General features: G+C 39.4%; 1 long non-coding RNA gene across 1 annotated transcript in view; it reads left to right on the plus strand.

The window, feature by feature from the left end:
* LOC133635362 (uncharacterized) overlaps positions 1 to 17104 on the plus strand; it is a 17236-nt gene extending 132 nt beyond the window's left edge. Inside the window, exons 2-6 of the long non-coding RNA XR_009822054.1 lie at positions 8346 to 8558; positions 12107 to 12169; positions 15394 to 15465; positions 15631 to 15661; positions 17054 to 17104. This is a non-coding gene — a long non-coding RNA (uncharacterized LOC133635362). The remainder of the gene's footprint in view (positions 1 to 8345; positions 8559 to 12106; positions 12170 to 15393; positions 15466 to 15630; positions 15662 to 17053) is intronic.
* Positions 17105 to 25623: the final 8519 nt, after the last annotated feature.

Genomic DNA, 25623 nt, shown 5'->3' on the forward strand with positions numbered 1-25623 from the left:
ATCTGTCTTTGCCTCGACATCTTATTCCCTCCAAATGGAAATGTGCCTGAGTTGTTCCTCTTTTTTTTAAAGTGGAGACCCAACTGATGCTAACAAATATAGACCAATTTCCTTTGATGTAACTCTTACCTTCACAGTAGACATCAACGTTTCTGTCAATCATGCTTCAAACTCTACAAAACGTGCTCACTGTAGCCATTAATCCGGAATTCCTTATTTCTAATTTAAAAAACCCCCAGAATAAATGTGTTATACATTTTTATTTTGTAGGTTCAAGTGTTTTATATATGTATGTGAATGCATACATATTATTGTTCATTGGGTTAAGTTACTTCATTGTATTTTTCAGTATCAAATTGTTCCAAGTCGATCCAAAAATGTTTATAGTTTAAGTTATATTCTTTTTTTCTTTTTTTTTTCAGGCAGGCTGATGCACTTTAAATATTTTCTGCTACAGATTAAAAGACAATGTTAATAAAATGATTATTTTTTGTAAGTTGATCTACAAACCCCAAAACCAGTGAAGTTGGCATGTTGTGTAAATGGTAAATAAAAACACAATACAATGATTTGCAAATCCTTTTCAACATATATTCAAATGAATAGACTGCAAAGACAAGATATTTAACATTCCAACTGGAAAACGTTGCTATTTTTTGCAAATATTAACTCATTTGGAATTTGATGCCTGCTCCATGTTTCAAAAAAGCTAGCACAAGTGGCAAAAAAGACTGAGAAAGTTGAGGAATGCTCATCAAACACTTATTTGGAACATCCCACAGGTGAACAGGCTCATTTGGAACAGGTGGGTGCCATGATTGGGTATAAAAGCAGCTTCCATGAAATGCTCAGTCTTTCACAAACAAGGATGGGGCGAGGGTCACCACTTTGTCAACAAATGCGTGAGCAAATTGTCCAACAGTTTAAGAACAACATTTCCCAATGAGCTATTGCAAGGAATTCAGAGATTTCACCATCTACGGTCCGTAATATCATCAAAAGGTTCATAGAATCTGGAGAAATCACTGCACACAACATTGAAAGCCCTTGACCTTGGATCCCTCAGGCAGTACTGCATCAAAAAAGTGACATCAGTGTGTAAAGGACATCACCACATAGGCTCAGGAACACGTCAGAAAACCACTGTCAGTAACTACAGTTCGTCGCTACATCTGTAAGTACAAGTTAAAACTACTATCCAAAGCAATTTATCAACAACACCCAGAAACGCCTAAGGCTTTGCTGGGTCCGAGCTAATCTAAGATGGACTGTGGTCTGATGAGTCCACATTTCAAATTGTTTTTGGAAACTGTGGATGTTGTGTCAAGGAGCAAAAGAACCATCCGGATTGTTCTAGGCGCAAAGTTCAAAAGCCAGCATCTATGATGGTATGGGGGTGTATTAGTGCCAAGGCATGGGTAACTTACACATCTGTGAAGGCACCATTAATGCTGAAAGGTACATACAGGTTTTGGAGCAACATATGTTGCCATCCAAGCAACATCATCATGGACGCCCCTGCTTATTTCAGCAAGACAATGCCAAGCCACGTGTTACAACAGCGTGGCTTCATAGTAAAAGAGTGCGGGTACGAGACTGGCCTGCCTGTAGTCCAGACCTGTCTCCCATTGAAAATGTGTGGCGCATTATGAAGCCTAAAATACCACAACGGAGACCCCCGGACTGTTGAACAATTTAAGCTGTACATCAAGCAAGAATGGGAAAGAATTCCACCTGAAAAGTTTCAAAAATTGGTCTTCTCAGTTCCCAAACGTTTACTGAGTGTTGTTAAAAGGAAAGGCCATGTAACACAGTGGTAAAAATGCCCCCGTGCCAACTTCTTTGCAATGTGTTGCTGCCATTAAATTCTAAGTTAATGATTATTTGCAAAAAAAAATAGTTTCTTAGTTCGAACATTAAATATCTTGTCTTTGCAGTCTATTCAATTGAATATAAGATGAAAAGGATTTACAAATAATCGTATTCTGTTTTAATTTACGAATTACACAACGTGCCAACTTCACTGGTTTTGGGTTTTGTACATTTCTTTTTTAGTTTTCTTTAACATTAATAGGAATACAATAGTAGAAGCTATCCCCAGAGAATTGCAAGCCAAACTAGCTTGCTCCGTCAACACTACATATTAAATCAACACTCATTAGCTCCACGGGCCCCCATTTGAAAAGATACGCCACGGGGCCCCATAAGAGAAGATTTACAGGTATTACGACTCTTACAGAGGTTATCATTTTAATTTCAAGGGCCCCCAGTTTGACATTAATTAAGCTGCAGACCCCCATTTAACAGCAGTTATATCTATGTATAATATCAATGTTAATGTAACTGAGTGTACACATGGAGTACTGTTAACTGTCATTTAGCTGTAGTTACCCAACAACTACCTCTAGGGGTCCCCACACTCTGTATGTATTTCTTTCAAAGCTGAGATAAAGGGGACAGCTTCAAATTTGAATGTGTATGGATAGAAGTTGTAGTTGTTGACTATTTGAGAATAATACAAGATACTTTTGTGAACCGGTTTAAAAAAAAACGTACACTATATTGCCAAAAGTATTTGGCCACCTGCCTTGACTCAGATATGAACTTGAAGTGCCATCCCATTCCTAACCCATAGGGTTCAATATGATGTCGGTCCACCTTTTGCAGCTATTACAGCTTCAACTCTCCTGGGAAGGCTGTCCACAAGGTTGCGGAGTGTGTTTATAGGAATTTTCCACCATTCTTCCAAAAGCGCATTGGTGAGGTCGCACACTGATGTTGGTGGAGAAGGCCTGGCTCTCAGTCTCCGTTCTAATTCATCCCAAAGGTGTTCTATAGCAGTGGTCCCCAACCACCGGGCCGCAGCCCGGTACCAGTCCGCGGACCGATTGGTACCGGACCGCACAAGAAATTTAAATTTTTTAAAAATGTTTTATTAAATCAACATAAAAACACATTATATACATTATATATCAATATAGATCAATACAGTCTGCAGGGATACAGTCTGTAAGCACACATGATTGTATTTCTTTATAAAAATAAAAAAAATAAAAAATAAAATTATTTTTTTTAAATTTCAACCCCCCCGGTCCGTGGGACAAATTTTCAAGCGTTGACCGGTCCGCAGCTACAAAAAGGTTGGGGACCACTGTTCTATAGTGTTCAGGTCAGGACTCTGTGCAGGCCAGTCAAGTTCATTCACACCAGACTCTGTCATCCATGTCTTTATGGACCTTGCTTTGTGCACTGGTGCACAGTCATGTTGGAAGAGGAAGGGGCCCACTCCAAACTGTTGCCACAAAGTTGGGAGCATGGAATTGTCCAAAAATGTTTTGGTATCCTGGAGCATTCAAAGTTCCTTTCAATGGAACTAAGGGGCCAAGCCCAACTCCTGAAAAACAACCCCACACCATAATTCCTCCTCCACCAAATTTCACACTCTGCACAATGCAGTCCGAAATGTAGCGTTCTCCTGGCAACCTCCAAACCCAGACTGGTCCATCAGATTGCCAGATGGAAAAGCGTGATTCATCACTCCAGAGAAGGCGTCTCCACTGCTCTAGAGTCCAGTGGTGACGTGCGTTACACCATTTGCATTGCACTTGGTGATGTATGGCTTAGATGCAGCTGCTTGGCCATGGAAACCCATTCCATGAAGCTCTCTGCGTACTGTACGTGGGCTAATTGGAAGGTCTCTGTAGCAACCTCTTTGCACTATGCGCTTTTCAGCATCCGCTGACCCCTCTCTGTCGGTTTACGTGGCCTACCACTTGGTGGCTGAGTTGCTGTTGTTCCCAAACTCTTCACTTTTCTTATAATAAAGCCGACAGTTGACTTTGGAATATTTAGGAGCGAGGAAACTTCACGACAGGATTTGTTGCACAGGTGGCATCCTATGACTGGCGCTGGAAATCACTGAAAGCGGCCCATTCTTTCACAAATGTTTGTAGAAACAGTCTCCATGCCTAAGTGCTTGATTTTATACACCTGTGGCCAGGCCAAGTGATTAGGACACCTGATTCTCATCATTTGGATGGGTGGCCAAACACTTTTGGCAATATAGTGTATCTCAGATGAAAAAATACTGGTTACTTCATTAAAAAGAGTTTATTCTTACTTCAAAATATCATGTCGATTTATAATTTGATGAAAGCTGCTGCTTTAGTTCATTTGTACAGCGTGAAGACACGTCATGTTGGCCAAATAAAAATCTTCTCTAAATCAAGCATCTGGCAAACTTGAACTGAATAATGAATGGCTGCCAACTGGCCCCGATCCTGCAGGATGGATTTTGTTCAAAGGCGCTGACTTCTTTGCAGATCATGCATACATTTATCAGCTTTAAATGATTCATCAGTCAAAATACATGCTCATTGAAATGGTGTGTTCATCTTCTTGCTTGGTTCCTGCACTAATTACTAGGACAGACCCGGGCAAATTAAGGCCCGGGGGCCACTTGCGGCCCGTTAAGATTTTCAATCTGGCCCGCCGGACATTCCCAAATATTTTTTTTTTTAGATCTTTATGATGGAAAGTGTAGCTGCCATTATGATGTGCAGTGATGTTTTCTAATGACTGGAAGTCTTGAACTATACAAAGTATTTCAATGGTTGTCCCGATGTCAATATTATTTTGATACTTTTCGAAATAAAAGGCACTGGAAAAAATTGCATTATTGGCTTTATTTGAACAAAAAATCTTAGGGTGTGGCGGACCAGTACTTTTCAGAGGCGGTATGGTACCGAATATGATTCATTAGTATCGCGGTACAATACAAATACCCGTATACCGTACAACCCTACTAGTGACTATGGTAATATACGTCTCAGCCGCTCAGACGAGGCACCAAGCAGTGTGGGTGGGGAGTGTTTCCACAGAGTGTTTCCAGAGCCCGAAATGCGAGTGCCAGGGACAGACGCAGAAGGAGATTTTTACAAGAAAGTTCTAAAGCTTAGTGATATATCAGATTGTAGATGTTTTTTGTTTTTTTACCCTTCGCGTTCATATTTCGCTGTTTGTTGCATTTGGCTTGATTGTAAAATATGTCGGTTGAGAGTAGGGATGATACTCCAAACCGGTTTTCCCGGTTGTTCGATAAGAAAAGAACCGAGTCCTCGGACTCGAATCCCTTTTTGAGAACCGGTACCCGTTATCGAGACCACTATAGTAAAGAAAAAGAGTTGGTTCTTTATTCGAATCCCTCGGAACGAATCCCGTCCCGACCAGAAGTGCTCCGTGTGACATCACAAGAAATGACATCACGTAGCTCAGTCATTAGGCGCAGATAGCGAAAGCAGGAAAAAAATGGACGGGAAAAAGCGCTCCAAGGTGTAATAAAGTTCAAAACAAAAGGTATAATCCAATGAATAACTTTACTGAGAGATTTGAGCAGACTACAAACACATGACCAACACTTTTACGACCAACCGGAAACATAGCAACCAGGCTAGCAACGCACCTCCTTTACGGCAGCTGTCACAACATTCTTAAAGCAACCGCAGCACATACATATATGACATCTCCCTTTTTTAACTTTTGTTTTTCTTTCCTTGTAAACAAAACAAAATCACACTGTATATGTGTTGTCTGTCTAATTATAAATAATGCAGACGAGGCGTGTTGGCTGAGTTCTTGACGTTTACTTTCACAGCGTGCTCATAACCTCATTCTTAGCTGCAACACTTTTCGGGGCTACCGCGCATGCTCGTCACTCCCGTTGCATGCTGGGTAGTGTAGTTCTTATATTCCCTAGCTCAGGGGTCGGCAACCCGCGGCTCCGGAGCCGCATGCGGCTCCTTGACCACTCTGATGCGGCTCAGCTACATACATGCCGACCCCCCGATTTTCCCAGGAGATTTATGGATCTCAGTGTCTCTCATCTAATTGCACTGCAGTAATTGTCCTCTATAGCATTTACATACAGCGCCAGTCCAGCCACATGTTGCATGTTGTTATTACTTGCACACACAGGAGACAGCAAAGCATACTTACTCATCAGCCACACAGCTTACACTGACGTTAGCCGTATCAAACAACTTTAACATTGTTACGTTACAAATATGCGCCACACTGTGAACCCACACCAAAAAAGAATGAAAAACACATTTCTGGAGAACATCCCACCGTAGCACAACATAAACACAACACAACCATTACCCAGAATCCCATGCAGCCCTAACTCTTCCGGTCTACATTATACACCCCGCTACCACCAAATCCCCCCACACATCAACCCCCCCCCCCCCCTCTCCGTGCGTTGGTTGAGCAGAAGAGTTAGGGCTGCATGGGATTCTGGGTATTGGTACCGTCAGTGTAAGATGTGTGGCTGCTGAGTTAGTACGCCTTGCTGAACAAGCTGAAACTGCATTCTACGTGTGGTCGAGCAGGTACACTGTTAGGGCAGACTGTAGAGGGCGCCAAATGCAGTGTCATCACGCTCTGATATTCGGGAGTCTCCCGGGAAAAATGAGAGGGTTGGCAAGTATGACGCTATCAAGTGCCATTCATTCAAAACTCGCGGGCTGCACTAACATCAAATTTCCACATTAAAGTGCGTGCCGGTGCGTGTGTCAGAGACCCCTGGGTAACATAGCACAAAGCATGTAAGCTTTGTATGCGGTGTTTTTCATTTAAAAAAATTTTTTGTGGCTCCCATTACTTTCTTTAATTTGTGAAACTTGCCAAAATGGCTCTTTGAGTGGTAAAGGTTGCCGACCCCTGACCTAGCTCATAACATCTTTCCCCCTATAAAGAAATAATGTTAACTCAATAAAGTGTATTTCTTTTTTTAGCTTTAACTTTTCATTTTTTAGCATCGTAACCACATTTGCAAACAACTTTTCTCTTCATAGAATTTTCTTTCAATAAAGAAATAAAGTGCAAAAATGTCAAAGCATCATAACAAACAGTTATGATGCTGGGGAATTTAAATTTCAAAATGCTTAGTTATAGAACGACCATTAAAAGTTTTTGTATTTCAATTTGTGGAGTGAAATTATGGAATGGTTTGAAGGATGAGTTAAAGCAATGTCCAAACATAAACCAGTTTAAAAAGAAGTATAAGTACATGGTATTCCAGAGGTACAGAGATGAAGAAGGGCTTTGATATTGGGTTGTTTGTGTTACAGAAGAGTGTGGGGCTGCCCATTGAGGCAGTGGTGTTGTTGTGGTGGCATCATACCATTTCCATGATCACTAGTGGTAATGATGTGGCTATGTATGTGTGTAGTGTGCATATGTATGTATATATCTATGATGTATGTACAGTATATACAAGTTCTTTGAGTTTGTACATTGAGTGAACAGGTAGTTCTAGCTCAGAGTAATTTATGATTTAAAGAAAAGGGGTGGGATTAAATAAGTGTAAACTTCTTCTCACTCCTTTTCAAATATGTAAAAAAAAAAGAAGGAAAAAAAAAGAAAAGAAAAAGAAAGTCCAATGCTCATTTGTTTTTGTTTTTTATTCTCCATTGTTTTTCATTTTGTTATAATGGCTGTTAAGGCTATAGCACTGTATTGGATCAGGCTTGCTCTTGTTTTTATGCATATTTGAAATAAAAATATATCAATCAATATGTCAAATAGCAGCAGAAGTGCACTTTTTGGAGAGCTGTATTATTTTCAGTTTTGTGCCCAAGGGACTGATTTTATTTAACACTATATTATTATTTATACACCTATAGTGATCACAGAGACAGGTTGTTTTTGTGTTACTGTATGTATTTGTTTTTCTGAAAAATCCCACTTAATATACTTTGGGTAACAACAGTCAATATTTATTTATTTTATTTAATTTTTTTAGGGGTGGTAACAGTCAATATTTATTTATTTATTAGATTACATTTTTTTCTTATATAATAAAAGTGAGCTTTTGTTAAACCAAATATTGTGTGTTTTTTTCCATATACAACAACCTATCTGGACTCCATAAGAGAATCGATAAGGAATCGGTTCGATAAGAAGATTCGATAATAGGCTCGAACTCGATAATTTCTTGTCAAACATCATCCCTAGTTGAGAGGGGTTGTGACGTTCATATGTTGTCAATATTCAGGGTTTTATCGTTCATAGAAACATTTAAAAATTCCATTCCGTTTTTAAGGCGGTCTGTCATAATATTTTTAGCATTCAATCAGACTTTATTGTGAGGTTTTATATTAGTTTTCCCAAAAATAGATATACCGACCCCCAGACACATTTTTTTCTCGAAATTTGGACCCCCGAGTCAAAATAATTGCCCAGGCCTGGACTAGGAGGTGAGAGACATGTAACAATGCTGTAGCTGCCCACAGACAAGTTTTGAAGTAATTTCATATTTTTCTATTTCATATTTCACTCTCCAGAGAGTGGTGAGGACGGCGGAAAAGATCATCAGGACTCCTCTTCCTCCTATCCAGGAGATGGCAAAAAGCCGCTGCCTGACCAGGGCTCAGAAAATCTGCAGAGACTCCTCCCACCCCCACCAAGGACTGTGTTCACCGCTGGACTCTAGAAAGAGGTTCCGCAGCCTCCGAAGCAGAACCTCCAGGTTCTGTAACAGCTTCTTCCCTCAGGCCGTAAGACGCATCATAATTCAATTATCCCCTCAACTCCCCCCAAAATGGATACTCACTGGAATAAAAAAAGACAATATAACATACAATATATTTATTTGTATATATTTATTTATTTATTTTATATATATATTATTTATATATATTTATTTATTTATATATGCACCTTATTGCTTTTTTTTATCCTGCACTACCATGAGTTTATGTAACGAAATTTCGTTCTTATCTGTACTGTAAAGTTCAAATTTGAATGACAATATAAAGGAAGGCTAGTGTAAGTCTAATATATCTAAAGTGTTGTGTTTATATACACATTTTGTGAAGTGTAAAAATAACTCTATTCACAATATATTGTTTTTGTATAACTTTGTAAACACACGGTATGTGGGTTTATTCGATGGCGGAACCAATGTTCTCTCTGTACGTGTTGTGGTGTGGGACATTAATAATTGAGCCAAACATTTTGGACAATTCCATGCTCCCAACCTTGTGGGAACAGTTTGGAGCGGGCCCCTTCCTCTTCCAACATGACTGTGCACCAGTGCACAAAGCAAGGTCCATAAAGACATGGATGACAGAGTCTGGTGTGGATGAACTTGACTGGCCTGCACAGAGTCCTGACCTGAACCCGATAGAACACCTTTGGGATGAATTAGAACGGAGACTGAGAGCCAGGCCTTCTCCACCAACATCAGTGTGCGACCTCACCAATGTGCTTTTGGAAGAACGGTGGAAAATTCTTATCAACACACTCCGCAACCTTGTGGACAGCCTTCCCAGAAGAGTTGAAGCTGTAATAGCTGCAAAAGGTGGACCGACATCATATTGAACCCTATGGGTTAGGAATGGAATGGCTCTTCAAGTTCATATGTGAGTCAAGGCAGGTGGCCAAACACTTTTGGCATTATATTGTACGTGTGCCGTACGATATTATTTGGTTAAGTCGAAAGTTACATTTGAGTAGTAAATACGTTGTTTTTGTTACGGCGCAAGCGCATGTCGCTGCGCATTCTTCATTGAGCCCCTCGGAGCGCACCTCGGGACACGCCCACGGCCGCTCATCTCCTGCTCGCGGCAGCAGCAGCTGCTTTCCATCAGCAATCAGCACACCTGGGTCTGACGAGGGCGAGCAGTATAAAGACCAGCGGACCCAAGCATCTGGGCCCGGAACGTAATCTTCTGTCGGTACCGCAAGCGACACCCTAGCTCTAAGCAACCTCTCTCTCTTTGTGTTTTTCCCCCCTCCGTGCGTCGTCCTGTGTCCTGTCGTTCCTGCAGTAAATCCCCGTTCCTGCGTGGTGAGCTGTGCTTAGTCCTCTCTGGTTCTCTGGCTGCCCCCTTGGATCTCGACCTCTCGCATGGACACGGACCTTCTTCTCCCCGCTTAGCCCCTGACTATCTGCCCGACCACGGACTGCCTTCTTGCTTGGTCCCTCCTCTCGCCCAACACATCACGGTAACAAACAACAATTAATTACACACATGGTGGGGGGGGCACAGGTCCGGTGGCTATGGATGAAGTGCTGGCTGTCCAGAGTCGGGACCCGGGGTGGACCGCTAGCCTGTGCATCGGTTGGGGACATCTCTGCGCTGCTGACCCGTCTCCGCTCGGGATGGTCTCCTGCTGGCCCCACTATGGACTGGACTCTCACTATTATGTTAGATCCACTATGGACTGGACTCTCACTATTATGTTAGATCCACTATGGACTGGACTCTCACTATTATGTTAGATCCACTATGGACTGGACTCTCACTATTATGTTAGATCCACTATGGACTGGACTCTCACTATTATGTTAGATCCACTATGGACTGGACTCTCACTATTATGTTAGATCCACTATGGACTGGACTCTCACACTATTGTGTTAGATCCACTATGGACTGGACTCTCACTATTATGTTAGATCCACTATGGACTGGACTCTCACTATTATGTTAGATCCACTATGGACTGGACTTTCACAATATTATGCTAGACCGGGGGTCGGCAACCCGCGGCTCTAGAGCCGCATGCGGCTCTTTAGCGCCGCCCTAGTGGCTCTCTGGAGATTTTTCAAAAATGTATGAAGAATGGAAAAAGATGAGGGGAAAAAAATCAATTTTTTTGTTTTAGTATGGTTTCTGTAGGAGGACAAACATGACACAAACCTCCGTAATTGTTATAAATCACACTGTTTATATTAAATATGCTTCACTTATTCAAGTATTTGGCGAGCGCCGTTTTGTCCTACTTATTTTGGCGGTCCTTGAACTCACCGTATAGTCTGTTTACATGCATAACTTTCTCCGACTTTCTAGGACGTGTTTTATGCCACTTCTTTTTCTGTCTCATTTTGTCCACCAAACTGTTAACGTTGTACATGAGTGCATAAAGGTGAGTTTTGTTGATGTTATTGACTTGTGTGGAGTGCTAATCAGACATATTTGGTCACTGCATGACTGCAAGCTAATCGATGCTAACATGCTATTTAAGCTAGCTGTATGTACATATTGCATTATTATGCCTAATTTGTAGCTATATTTGAGCTAATTTAGTTTCCTTTAAGTCTTCTTAATTAAATTTATATCTCATGACACATGTAATATGGCTTTTAATTTTTTGCGGCTCCAGACAGATTTGTTTTTGTTTTTTTTGGTCCAATATGGCTCTTTCAACATTTTGGGTTGCCGACCCCTGTGCTAGACCCACTCGACGTCCATTGCATCCGGTCTCCCCTAGAGGGGGGGGGGGGGGGGGGGAGGGTCTGCGGTCCTCTCCAAGGTTTCTCATAGTCATTCACATTGACATCCCACTGGGTTGTGAGTTTTTCCTTGCCCTTATGTGGGCTCTGAACCGAGGATGTCGTTGTGGCTTGTACAGCCCTTTGAGACACTTGTGATTTAGGGCTGTATAAATAAACATGGATTGATTGATTGACATAGTCACACACACATACACCCCTTTTGGATTAGTCCAGTGGTTCTTAACGTGGGTTCGATCGAACCCTAGGGGTTCGATGAGTCGGCCTCAGGGGTTCGGCGGAGCCTCTGCCGCGGAGGTCAAGACACACACAACTCATCGTGAAAATAAAAACTTCTCCCTATCGGCATATTATGGATACCCCCAAACAATGTTCCCTCTAATTTCCATCTGATTTGCAGGTGTTTAATTTGTTGTGAGTTCATGCACTGTGTTGGTTTTGTTCTTTGAACAAGGTGATGCTCATGCTCGGTTCATTTTGTGCACCAGTAAAAAAACATAAGACTTTGTCTTGAATTTTTATTTTTTCACTAAAGAAGGGTTCGGTGAATGCGCATATGAAACTGGTGGGGTTCGGTACCTCCATCAAGGTTAAGAACCACTGGATTAGTCACACTCCATTCTCTTGTTTAGTTTATATTCTTAGTATTGTTTGTTATTATATATACAGTATATAACAAATACATAGAGCCCTCTTGTAGAACTGTGCCGTCACCTCCTCCTGATACACAACAGTTTAATGTTCTCTATGAGAATCATCTTGTGTTGTATTGTATTCTAATAACATATTTTGTATTTTTTACAGTTCTCACGGCATGCTCGTCATCATTAAAAGCCTGTTGAAAAAAGGAACTTTCCACTGGAGGGAGTAAGTAATGCACTTTCACTTTATCTGTTGTCAGCTCTTTACTTGGACAGTGTGTGTGCGAGTTGAAACCCTTCTAAAAAAAAAAAAAGTGTTCAATCAAAGCTTTCAAAATGTTACCTGATGCTGAGAAAGAAACGACACAAAGAAAGAGGCAGAACAAGTTCAGATTCCCACAGACATTTTGAAAGATGTCTATTTCCAGATGTTATCAAGCTTTTACAGTCATGACATGAGTTATATGCTCTAAAAATGACAACTTAAACATTCAGAATCCACAACATTCAAAACAAGTCCAATTCTTAGCAGCTTTTCATCGCATCCTTCATGCATCATTCTCCTTTCTTCATTTATCGGAGTCACACCAGTCGTGTCGGATTAGGATCTAACGAAGATGTTTCTAGACTAGATAACCTCAAAACAAAACATATTCACAGATATTGTAGAAAATGTACACCATTCAGTCATCATTAGTACAAAAACAGACCTTGTCAGTGGTTTCAACCCATAAGAACCCAAGTTGACACGTGTGTTGCCAACACTTTACAGGTTTTGTTGCCATGGTGATAGTTCTCCTTTTTGATGGTCATGTCATCTGAAATACATGGTAGTTTGTCTACAAGGATGAATGACAGACCCGTTCTCAAAAACGTTCCTTTCAGGCCACCCAGAATGTCGTTGCCGTGTGGATGAAAGGCGGAAAGGAAGAAATACTTTAATTGTTCTCGCTTAAAAAGGTTCCTGTTTGGACAATCCCTAAATGGACCCGACTGTGACTTATATGAAACCATTATATGTAGTTTAATGGCCACTTTAAATCATGAGAAACCTACTTTAATACTTTAATGTAACAACAACCTTTAACATTATGTTGAGTCTGTTATTTAACGCCTTGTAATTCTGTGTATTTTTACATGTTAATTACCAATTTACAGCAATTAGGTTTTCTTCACATTGTAGATTTCTTTGAGCATGAGTTTTTAAAGGGGAACTGCACTTTTTTTTTGGAATTTTGCCTATCATTCAAAATCATTATGAAAGACAAGACGGATGGATTTTTTTTTTTAATGCATTCTGATAATTAAATAAACGTAAATAAAATGGGAGCTCCTCTATTTCCCCCATACAATCCAATAAATAGCCATCCAAAAACCGCCATCAATACTCCATTTACATTGTGTGACTTGAATATTAACCAAGTATTAGTGATATTGTTATTAGAAATGCTAACGCAGGTGAACTATTGTACAGTATTTTGTATTTGTATAGTGTTTTGTATATTGTACAGGATTGCTCATTATTTTTATTGGATAGTAGTCTTGTTTATTTCAATTCTTAGTTTTATCTTCATCACCTCTTGTGTAATTTATTTTCATCCCATATTTGTTCCCACTACCGCACCTTAAATTGGAGTCCTTAATCTCGTTATACGCAAATATAATGACAATAAAGTCCATTCTATTCTATTCTATTCTAGCAGCAACGTGATCACTTCCTGTGTCCCTATGTTTACGTCGAGTGGTCTGCTGTTTCCTCGCTTCCCTGCTCCCTGTAAGTTTATTGTAGATAATAAATCATGCCTCTCACCTGGACAGAAGACGTCTGAGTAGGTATTCCGACAAGTTGGTACACTTTGACAGCCATTTAGGACCCCGGAACTGGCGATGACGTAACGAAAAACGCTTGTGTCCCCCCCCCCACCCAATCCCGTTTCTTCTCGAGGATTATGGGACCTTCTTCACCTAAATGGGAATATATGAACATCCTAATAGTCGGCGTCCTAAATGACAGCAGACGTTGCACAGTAAGTGATGTTTTATCATGTCTGCAGTGAGCAGAAACCAGTGATGGAGGAACAAATCAAACGTTTGTGATGCGTTTTTTAGATTAATGCTTAAAATAATAAAAATACATAAATATTAAATGTTATTATAAATGTGTTAATACTACATTACATATAAACTACCGTTCAAAAGTTTGGGGTCACATTGAAATGTCCTTATTTTTGAAGGAAAAGCACTGTACTTTTCAATGAAGATAACTTTAAACTAGTCTTAACTTTAAAGAAATACACTCTATACATTGCTAATGTGGTAAATGACTATTCTAGCTGCAAATGTCTGGTTTTTGGTGCAATATCTACATAGGTGTATAGAGGCCCATTTCCAGGAACTATCACTCCAGGTGTTCTGATGGTACAATGTGTTTGCTCATTGGCTCAGAAGGCTAATTGATGATTAGAAAAGCCTTGTGCAATCATGTTCACACATCTGAAAACACTTTAGCTCGTTACAGAAGCTACAAAACTGACCTTCCTTTGAGCAGATTGAGTTTCTGGAGCATCACATTTGTGGGGTCAATTAAAAGCTCAAAATGGCCAGAAAAAGAGAACTTTCATCTGAAACTCGACAGTCTATTCTTGTTCTTAGAAATGAAGGCTATTCCACAAAATTGTTTGGGTGATCCCAAACTTTTGAACGGAAGTGTATACTTACATCATGTATATAAAACCCTAATGGAGGTGTTTGGATGTATTTAGGGGCTCTATAGGCAGAATAGAGCGACTCCCATAGGCTCCATTGGAAGCTGAATTTTGATTAAATGTATTTTGTATTTAGAATGCATAAAAAATCCATCCATCATCATGTCTTTCATAAGTGCAAATTGTGAACACAACCAGACGTTAGAAATAAAAGTGTCTCTAGACTTATTTGCACCTGTAACATAAACATATAAATCCGTAATATTTAATATGACAAAAATATTCTGACTGAAACAATATTTTTCAATGACAACATTTGGAAGTTTATATTGTCGTCTTGTCATCCTATTTGCTGTATTTTACATAAGCCACACCCACTAATTTTTAGAATAATTTTTTTTTTCCATATAGTAGCCGCACGGGACTATTATATTATTATATTATATTATATATACGTTGTGAAAGGAGTTGTTTACACAGAAATATTTAGTAAATGTCGATTTACATACCTTAATTCAAGTGGTGTTTGTAACGCGGCAGTAAAACGGCTGATCAAACAAAACAGAAGCCATCGTCATGGGCCCACTAGCTGCGTAAACGGACTCGATAACTTTACTGTGACGTCTTAGTGAATTTACTGAGGAATGTATGAAGCTGAAACAATCCAAAAAGAATGTCATTACATCAGGCTTAGAGCAATACATGGAACACAGAAAAAAAGAACTGTCTTTTGTCACCACCACAGTGAGACGATCGCATGATGAAGGAATCGAACCCGAAATGTGCAACATTGCAACACCAGGGATTAACAGAAGAGGTGGTGAAGTATATACTATTTTATTTTCGTATTGGTGACCGAGCAGGAAAGGACTGGGAATAAGTTTGACGTAAAATTTCCTTGTCATGCATTCATTTTTTTAACATTTATCAAACCCCTTTTGATTTTTACGGTAACGCGCTTCCCTTTTGTTTCTGAATACAGGTCAACTGTACACGTGACTATCCCAGCATATGTAAGTCAGCTCACAAATGTCAAGTTATTCCCAAAAAAAATACATTTTACCATAAAATGCCCAATGTGACAGGCCAAAAGTTTGGACACGCCTTCTCCTCATTTAATGGGTTTTCTTTATTTTCATGACTATTTACATTGTAGATTGTCACTGAAGGCATCAAAACTATGAATGAACACATGTGGAGTTATGTACTTAACAAAAAAAAGGTGAAATAACTGAAAACATGTTTTATATTCTAGTTTCTTCAAAATAACCACCCTTTGCTCTGATTACTGCTTTGCACACTGTGGAAGTGGCTTCCTAGCGGTCCCACTGACAGACACTTCACAGGAGCCAAGCTTGCCGTTTTAACAAAGTTTTAATGCAGATAGGTTTTTATCAAAGTCATTCTTCCTCTCTCCCCTCCTGCTCCCGGCCGCTTACTGTTAAAGACAACAGATGATTAGATTACCACGTACCACCTGTGAAATCTAATCCCCTGGCCAGCTGTGTCTCGCCGTCAGCACTGCCGCGCCCCCGTCTGATGGTGCTCTGTCCTCAGCACCATGGATAGAGGCGGTGACCTTTGCTCCTGCAGGCAGCGCTGGCAACATCTCCCTCCACACACACTCTTGGCGTTCTCTCAACGAGCTTCAAGAGGTAGTCACCCATACTTGCCAACCCTCCTGATTTTTCCGTGAGACTCCCGAATTTCAGTGCCCCTCCCGAAAATCTCCCGGGGCAACCATTCTCCCGAATTTCTGCCGTGATGGCACTGCCTTTAACGTCCTTTACAACCTGTCGTCGCGTCCGCTTTTACTCCATACAAACAGCGTGCCGGCCCAGTCACATAATATATGCGGCTTCTACATACACACACAAGTGACTGCAAGGCATACTTGATCAACAGCCATACAGGTCACACTGAGGGTGGCCGTATAAACAACTTTAACACTGCATATTTGTATATGCGCCACACTGTGAACCCACACCAAACAAGAATGACAAACACATTTCGGGAGAACATCCGCACCGTAACACAACAGAACAAATACCCAGAATCCCTTGCAGCCCTAACTCTTCCGGACTACAATGTACACCCCCGCTACCTCCAAACCCCACGCCCCCAACCCCGCCCACCTCAACCCCGCCCCCTCACACCTCAACCTTGAGACCCCCGAATTCGGAGGTCTCAAGGTTGGCAAGTATGTAGTCACCTGAAATGGTTTTCACTTCACAGGTGTGCTTGAGAGAATTCCAAGAGTGTGCAAAACAGTAATCAGAGCAAAGGGTGGCTATTTAGAAGAAACTACAATACAAAACACGTTTATTACACCTTTTTTTGTTAAGTACATAACTCCACACACACACACACACACATTCTAATAACATATTTTGTATTTTTTACAGTTCTCACGGCATGCTCGTCATCATTAAAAGCCTGTTGAAAAAAGGAACTTTCCACTGGAGGGAGTAAGTAATGCACTTTCACTTTATCTGTTGTCAGCTCTTTACTTGGACAGTGTGTGTGCGAGTTGAAACCCTTCTAAAAAAAAAAAAGTGTTCAATCAAAGCTTTCAAAATGTTACCTGATGCTGAGAAAGAAACGACACAAAGAAAGAGGCAGAACAAGTTCAGATTCCCACAGACATTTTGAAAGATGTCTATTTCCAGATGTTATCAAGCTTTTACAGTCATGACATGAGTTATATGCTCTAAAAATGACAACTTAAACATTCAGAATCCACAACATTCAAAACAAGTCCAATTCTTAGCAGCTTTTCATCGCATCCTTCATGCATCATTCTCCTTTCTTCATTTATCGGAGTCACACCAGTCGTGTCGGATTAGGATCTAACGAAGATGTTTCTAGACTAGATAACCTCAAAACAAAACATATTCACAGATATTGTAGAAAATGTACACCATTCAGTCATCATTAGTACAAAAACAGACCTTGTCAGTGGTTTCAACCCATAAGAACCCAAGTTGACACGTGTGTTGCCAACACTTTACAGGTTTTGTTGCCATGGTGATAGTTCTCCTTTTTGATGGTCATGTCATCTGAAATACATGGTAGTTTGTCTACAAGGATGAATGACAGACCCGTTCTCAAAAACGTTCCTTTCAGGCCACCCAGAATGTCGTTGCCGTGTGGATGAAAGGCGGAAAGGAAGAAATACTTTAATTGTTCTCGCTTAAAAAGGTTCCTGTTTGGACAATCCCTAAATGGACCCGACTGTGACTTATATGAAACCATTATATGTAGTTTAATGGCCACTTTAAATCATGAGAAACCTACTTTAATACTTTAATGTAACAACAACCTTTAACATTATGTTGAGTCTGTTATTTAACGCCTTGTAATTCTGTGTATTTTTACATGTTAATTACCAATTTACAGCAATTAGGTTTTCTTCACATTGTAGATTTCTTTGAGCATGAGTTTTTAAAGGGGAACTGCACTTTTTTTTTGGAATTTTGCCTATCATTCAAAATCATTATGAAAGACAAGACGGATGGATTTTTTTTTTTAATGCATTCTGATAATTAAATAAACGTAAATAAAATGGGAGCTCCTCTATTTCCCCCATACAATCCAATAAATAGCCATCCAAAAACCGCCATCAATACTCCATTTACATTGTGTGACTTGAATATTAACCAAGTATTAGTGATATTGTTATTAGAAATGCTAACGCAGGTGAACTATTGTACAGTATTTTGTATTTGTATAGTGTTTTGTATATTGTACAGGATTGCTCATTATTTTTATTGGATAGTAGTCTTGTTTATTTCAATTCTTAGTTTTATCTTCATCACCTCTTGTGTAATTTATTTTCATCCCATATTTGTTCCCACTACCGCACCTTAAATTGGAGTCCTTAATCTCGTTATACGCACTGTACTTTTCAATGAAGATAACTTTAAACTAGTCTTAACTTTAAAGAAATACACTCTATACATTGCTAATGTGGTAAATGACTATTCTTGCTGCAAATGTCTGGTTTTTGGTGCAATATCTACATAGGTGTATAGAGGCCCATTTCCAGCAACTATCACTCCAGTGTTCTAATGGTACAATGTGTTTGCTCATTGGCTCAGGAGGCTAATTGATGATTAGAAAACCCTTGTGCAATCATGTTCACACATCTGAAAACAGTTTAGCTCGTTACAGAAGCTACAAAACGGACCTTCCTTTGCGCAGATTGAGTTTCTGGAGCATCACATTTGTGGGGTCAATTAAACGTTCAAAATGGCCAGAAAAAGAGAACTTTCATCTGAAACTCGACAGTCTATTCTTGTTCTTAGAAATGAAGGCTATTCCACAAAGTTGTTTGGGTGACCCCAAACTTTTAAACGGTAGTGTACATATATATATATATTGTAGATTGTCACTGAAGGCATCAATACTATGACACCTGTGAAGTGAAAACCATTTCAGGTGACTACCTCTTGAAGCTCATCGAGAGAATGCCAAGAGTGTGCAAAGCAGTAATCAGAGTAAAGGGTGGCTATTTTGAAGAAACTAGAATATAAAACATGTTTGTTAAGTACATAACTCCACATGTGTTCATTCATAGTTGTGATGCCTTCAGTGACAATCGTAATGAAAATAAGTAAAACACATTGAATGAGGAGAAGGTGTGTCCAAACATTTGGCCTGTACTGTATATAAAACGTTTCATGTCTGCCTAGAATTTGTAACATTTCAGATATGAGTAAAAGTGTTCCACTTATTCCAACATTTTCCCTTAAGCAGAAATGGGTTCTTATGGGTTCCAGGTTAGAAAGTTAGAAAGGACACAAGGTGCTCACTTGTGCCTTTTCATCATTTGGCTCAAAATATATTATTTAATGTTTATTGCTTTTGTCTTTGATGAATAGAATCAACTGTCTTTGTCTGAGTTTAACAAAAGAAGTTTGAAGTAAGTTTGTGAGTGCTGCCATAAAACAATCCCGGTCTAGAGTGAAGCAGGACTTGTGGGGACACGAGCAGCTCGCATCACAAAGAGACAAAAGACAGGCGACAGAAATAGACTGAGAGGATAAACTGCCACAAAGTGTCTTCTCTCGTTTTACGCCGCATTCCTTCCATTGAGCCCGCCACGGCCCTAACGACCGTTGGCTCGGCGTCTCCTGGGGATGTTTGTTGTTTTCGGAGACCTCTGTGGTCACTTAAAGGCCACTTCAGCCCCTCACAGAAAAACACAGTGCCAGTTTTTTTTATTGCTTTGGAATGTCTTTGCACTGGTTAAAGGTCTCTAAAAGGATGCAGTGGTGTGTCCCCCCCCCCAAAAGGTACAATCTACATACATCAGGGGGTGTCCAAACTTTTTCCACTGAGGGCCGCACACTGAAAAATCAAAGCAAGCGGGGGCCATTTTGATATTTTTTATTTTAAAAACCAATACGATATATGTATAAAAAATATACATTTAGGCCTCCACTCAGGCTTGATCCCGGGGACCCCAAAGGGTTTTGGTCCAAAAAAATATTACAAATGTGTCATTATTTAGTATTATTATTATTATTATTATTCAAGGTTTAAATCTCTAGATCAACATTAGGTCTATCTGTCAATATAACGCTTTTAAAGATTTAAGTTGTATGCCATATTTGTCAAGGAAAACCGTGTTTTTTTATGGAAAAAAACACAAAATATGCAATATTTTCCCCCAATAAAATTTTAAAGTGGAATATTTGAGATTATATAATAATTGGAGTCTTAAAAAGGTCAATGCAGATACTTTTTCTTTTTCTTATGCCTTCTGATCTCTCTTTCTCTCTCTCTCTATGTCCACTACTTGATGTCCATATCCCCCCTCCCCACCCACCCCCCCCCTCCCTCCACACCCCTGATTGTAAATAATGTAAATAATTCAATGTGATTATCTTGTGTGATGACTGTATTATGATGATAGTATATATGATAGTATATATCTGTATCGTGAATCAATTTAAGTGGACCCCGACTTAAACAAGTTGAAAAACTTATTCGGGTGTTACCATTTAGTGGTCAATTGTACGGAATATGTACTTCACTGTGCAACCTACTAATAAAAGTCTCAATCAATCAATAACTCATAACAACATTGATTTTAATTCATTATTTTTTTGAGCAATTACACTTAAAAAAATAAATCCAACATTTTTTTTTAACTTTTACCACAATAGTTTCAAGATCAACTTCACATCCATCCGTCAATTATAAGTTTTATTGTTGTTTATGTTTTTTGTTTGTTCGTTTTAGGCCCTTCTTTAAAAAACTGTGTTTTTTAAATGGCAACCAAAAAATATGCAACATTTCCCCCCCAAAATATCTCAAAGTGGAATATTTAATGTGAAGTAAATGGAGCCTTGAATAGGTCAATAATTCATAATGACATTGATTTTGATTCATTATTATTTTTTAAAGAAAGAAACAGCCTGCATGGCAGCTTTGTGTTATTAGAGTAAACAATGCAACATTTTTTCGTTACATTTCACCTGTTTGCTCTTTTATACCACTTTTTATGTTTGTTATTTTTTTTTCATCGTATTTTTAGAATGTGCCGTGGGGCCGTTAAAAAATTACCTGAGGGCTGCACTTTGGACACCCCTGACATACATGCACCTATAGCAGTGGTCCCCAACCACCGGTCCGGGGACCGGTACCGGTCCGTGACGCATTTGCTACTGGGCCGCAGAGAAACATGAAATAATTTGGTAACACTTTAGTATGGGGAACGTATTCTTTGTAACAGAGACTTAATTAAGAGTTATTTGGACACTAGGGGAACATATTTTAAGCACCGTATTTTTCGGAGTATAAATTGCACCAGCCGAAAATGCATAATAAAGAAGGAAAAAAAACATATATAAGTGGCATTTTTTTGTGGAAATGTATTTGATAAAACCCAAAACCAAGAATAGACATTTGAAAGGCAATTTAAAATAAATATAGAATAGTGAACAACAGGCTGAATAAGTGTACGTTATATGAGGCATAAATAATCAACTGACAACGTGCCTGGTATGTTAACGTAACATATTATGGTAAGAGTCATTCAAATAACTATAACATATAGAACATGCTATACGTTTACCAAACAATCTGTCACTCCTAATCGCTAAATCCCATGAAACCTTATACGTCTAGTCTCTTACGTGAATGAGCTAAATAATATTATTTGATATTTTACGCTAATGTGTTAATCATTTCACACATAAGTCGCTCCTGAGTATAAGTCGCACCCCCGGCCAAACTATGAAAAAAAACTGCGACTTATAGTCCGAAAAATATGGTAACAAAGACTTAATTTAGAGTTATTTGGTGAGGGTTAGGGTTAGAGCAGTGGTTCTTAACCTGGGTTCGATCAAACCCTAGGGGTTCAGGGAGTCGGCCTCAGGGGTTCGGCAGAGGTCAAAACACACCCGACTCATCGTGTAAATAAAAACAGCAGAAGTCAGACTGATTTGCAGGTGTGTAATTTGTTGTGAGTTTATGCACTGTGTTGGTTTTGTTGTTTGAACAAGGTGATGTTCATGCACGGTTCATTTTGTGCACCAGTAATAAAACATGGTAACACTTTAGTATGGGGAACATATTCACCATTAATTAGTTGCTTATTAACATGCAAATTAGTAACATATTGGCTCTTAACTAGTCATTATTAAGTAGTTATTAATGCCTTATTCGGCATGGCCTTATTATAACCCTAACCCTCTAACCCTGGCCCTAACCCTTAAACCCTGGCCCTAACCCTCTAACCCTGGCCCTAACCCTCTAACCCTAACCAAATAACTCTAAATTAAGTCTTTGTTGCTTAGAATATGTTCCCCTAGTGTCCAAAAAACTCTAAATTAAGTCTTTGTTACTTAGAATATGTTCCCCATACTAAAGTGTTAGCAAAAACATATAACTTTGTCTTGAATTTGAAAAAAAAAAACATTTTATTTTTCACTAAAGAAGGGTTCGGTGAATGCGCATATGAAACTGGTGGGGTTCGATACCTCCAACAAGGTTAAGAACCACTGGGTTAGAGGTTAGGGTTAGGGTTACTGGTTGTATAATAAGGCCATGCCGAATAAGGCATTAATAAGTACTTAATAATGACTAGTTAAGAGCCAATATGTTACTAATTTGCATGTTAATAAGCAACTAATTAATGGTGAATATGTTCCCCATACTAAAGTGTTACCAATAATTTATAAATGACTGCATTTTCTTCGACTTAACTTTCGCCTGTCCCACTAGACCAGGGGTGTCCAAACTTTTTCCACTAAAGGCCGCACACGGAAAAATTAAAGCATGCCATTTTGGTATTTTTCATTTTCAAACCATTACAAAATGTATGGATTTTTTTTTTTTTTTTACCTTTAGGGCTCCCAGGGACCATAAAGGGTCTAAGTCATTAAAATGTTAAAAACAAGTCAAATTATATGTATATATTTTTTAATTTAACGCTTACAGTAAATCTCCACAGTATATCAACTTCAGGTTGACATAAAGTTATAAAAAACAAAAAGGTTTTTATGCCTTTTCTGTCAAAGACAACTTTGCTTTTTATAATAAAACTGAAATATGCAGTATTTCCCCCACTGCCCAAAACCTTCAGAAAGCAATGTTTGATGTGAAGTAATTAGAGCCTTAAAAAGATCAATAATGCAGGACACCATTGACATTCATTAATATTTTTGAGTAATCACAGTGAAAAGATCAATAAAATCATATTAAATATATTTGGGATCCAAAAGGTGCTCCACTCATAAAGAAATACATTTTTGTTAGTTTTTTTTAACTTTCAACACTTAAGTTACGAGATCAACTTCAGATATATCTGTCCATTTTACGTTTGAACTATTATTTTGTTTGTTTTACGCTCTTTTGTCAAAGAAAACGTTGATGTTTTTGTATGGCAACCACACAATATATGCAACATTTCCCACATAAAACATTTTAAAGTGAAATATTTTAAACAATTGGAGCCTTGTCAATAATTCATTATAACATAGATTATTAATTTTTTTTTTGAGCAATGGCAAAAAGGAAAAATAAAGATAGACAAAAGAAAATTTTTGGGGCGGCATAGCTCTGTTGGTAGAGTGGCCGTGCCTGCAACTTGAGGGTTCCAGGTTCGATTCCCGCTTCCGCCATCCTAGCCGCTGCCGTTGTGTCCTTGGGCAAGACACTTTACACACCTCCTCCCAGTGTCACCCACACTGGTTTAAATGTAACTTAGATATTGGGTTTCACTATGTAAAGCGCTTTGAGTCACTAGAGAAAAGCGCTATACAAATATAATTCACTTCACTTCACTTAAAAAAAAACAGCCTGCATGGCAGATTTGTGTCAACATTGCAACTTTTTCTAGTTAGATGTCACCTCATTCCACTTTTTTTAAATGTTTTTATTTTATTTTTGCAATAGCATTTCCAGAATGTGTGGCGGGTCGCTAAACAATTAGCTGCGGGCCGCAAATGGCCCCCGGGCCGTACTTTGGACACCCCTGCACTAGACACACCAATAATCTTGTATATAGATGTACAATACAACTCCTCTTTGGAAGTTGCCATTTGTTATAACTTTGTGCACATTAATGGACACAGAAAATATGAATGTCACGAATTGTAGCCAAAGGCTGATTTCCATCTGCATCTCATTGCAAAGAAACAAGTCCACAGGGCTCCCACTAATTCAGCGTTATAGTGGGTTGGATTTTCCACACACTTATCTTTACTGTATTTATCTGGCACGAGTGGAAACTAATGCCTTTATTAAACCGGTCCGTGGTGCAAAAAAGGTCAGGGACCACTGACCTACAGGATAGAACTAAGGACTGCCTGGAACTTTTCCAGGGACAAAAAAAAGTGCTGCTAGCGTTCATCAAGAGATTGTTGAGGTGCGTACATATTTGCAGCCACTAACAGAGACAATCACTTGTTCTCACATATCCAGAGATTAAAAAAAGACGGGGGGCCGGGGGATCGATGAACATTCATCAAGGAACCAAAGCAATTGTGTTAAAAGGATCTCAGCTGTGGAAGCTTGAACAGAACAAAACACTCAAATAAAAAACGCAAGCAACAATAAATGTTTGAAAAAAAAGTTAGCCTTGTAAGAGAAGGTTAGTCTTTGGTTCGTTCTCGTCATCTCCGTCCTGTACAAACATATTTAGTCTTCTACTTCTGTTGTCATTGAAACAACTTTCTATACCAGACCTGGGCAAATTAAGGCCCGGGGGCCACATGCGACCCGTTAAAGGCCTACTGAAACCCACTACTACCGACCACGCAGTCTGATAGTTTATATATCAATGATGAAATCTTAGCATTATAACACATGCCAATACGGCCGGGTTAACTTATAAAGTGACATTTTAAATTTGCCGCTAAACTTCTGGTTCGAAACGCCTCTGAGGATGACGTATGCGCGTGACGTGGCCCGGCGAACACGGGTATGCCTTCCACATTGAAGCCAATACGAAAAAACCTCTGTTTTCATTTCATAATTCCACAGTATTCTGGACATCTGTGTTCGTGAATCTGTTGCAATCATGTTCATTGCATTATGGAGAAGGAAGCTGAGCAAGCAAAGAAGAAAGTTGTCGGTGCGAAATGGACGTATTTTTCGAACGTAGTCAGCAACAACAGTACACAGCCGGCGCTTCTTTGTTTACATTCCCGAAAGATGCAGTCAAGATGGAAGAACTCGGATAACAGAGACTCTAACCAGGAGGACTTTTGACTTCGATACACAGACGCCTGTAGAGAACTGGGACAACACAGACTCTTACCAGGATTACTTTGATTTGGATGACAAAGACGCAGACGTGCTACTGTGAGTATGCAGCTTTGGCTTCTAAACATTTGATCGCTTGACCGTATGTGCGCAACTTTTTTTAAATATATAAGTTTTATGAACCTTGGGTTAGGTGAACGGTCTTTTGGGCTGAGTGATTGTGTGTGTTGATCGGGTGTTTGAATTGTATTGGCGT

The sequence above is a fragment of the Entelurus aequoreus genome, linkage group LG19 (genome assembly GCF_033978785.1).
Source record: "Entelurus aequoreus isolate RoL-2023_Sb linkage group LG19, RoL_Eaeq_v1.1, whole genome shotgun sequence".
Classification (NCBI taxonomy): Eukaryota; Metazoa; Chordata; class Actinopteri; order Syngnathiformes; family Syngnathidae; genus Entelurus; species Entelurus aequoreus.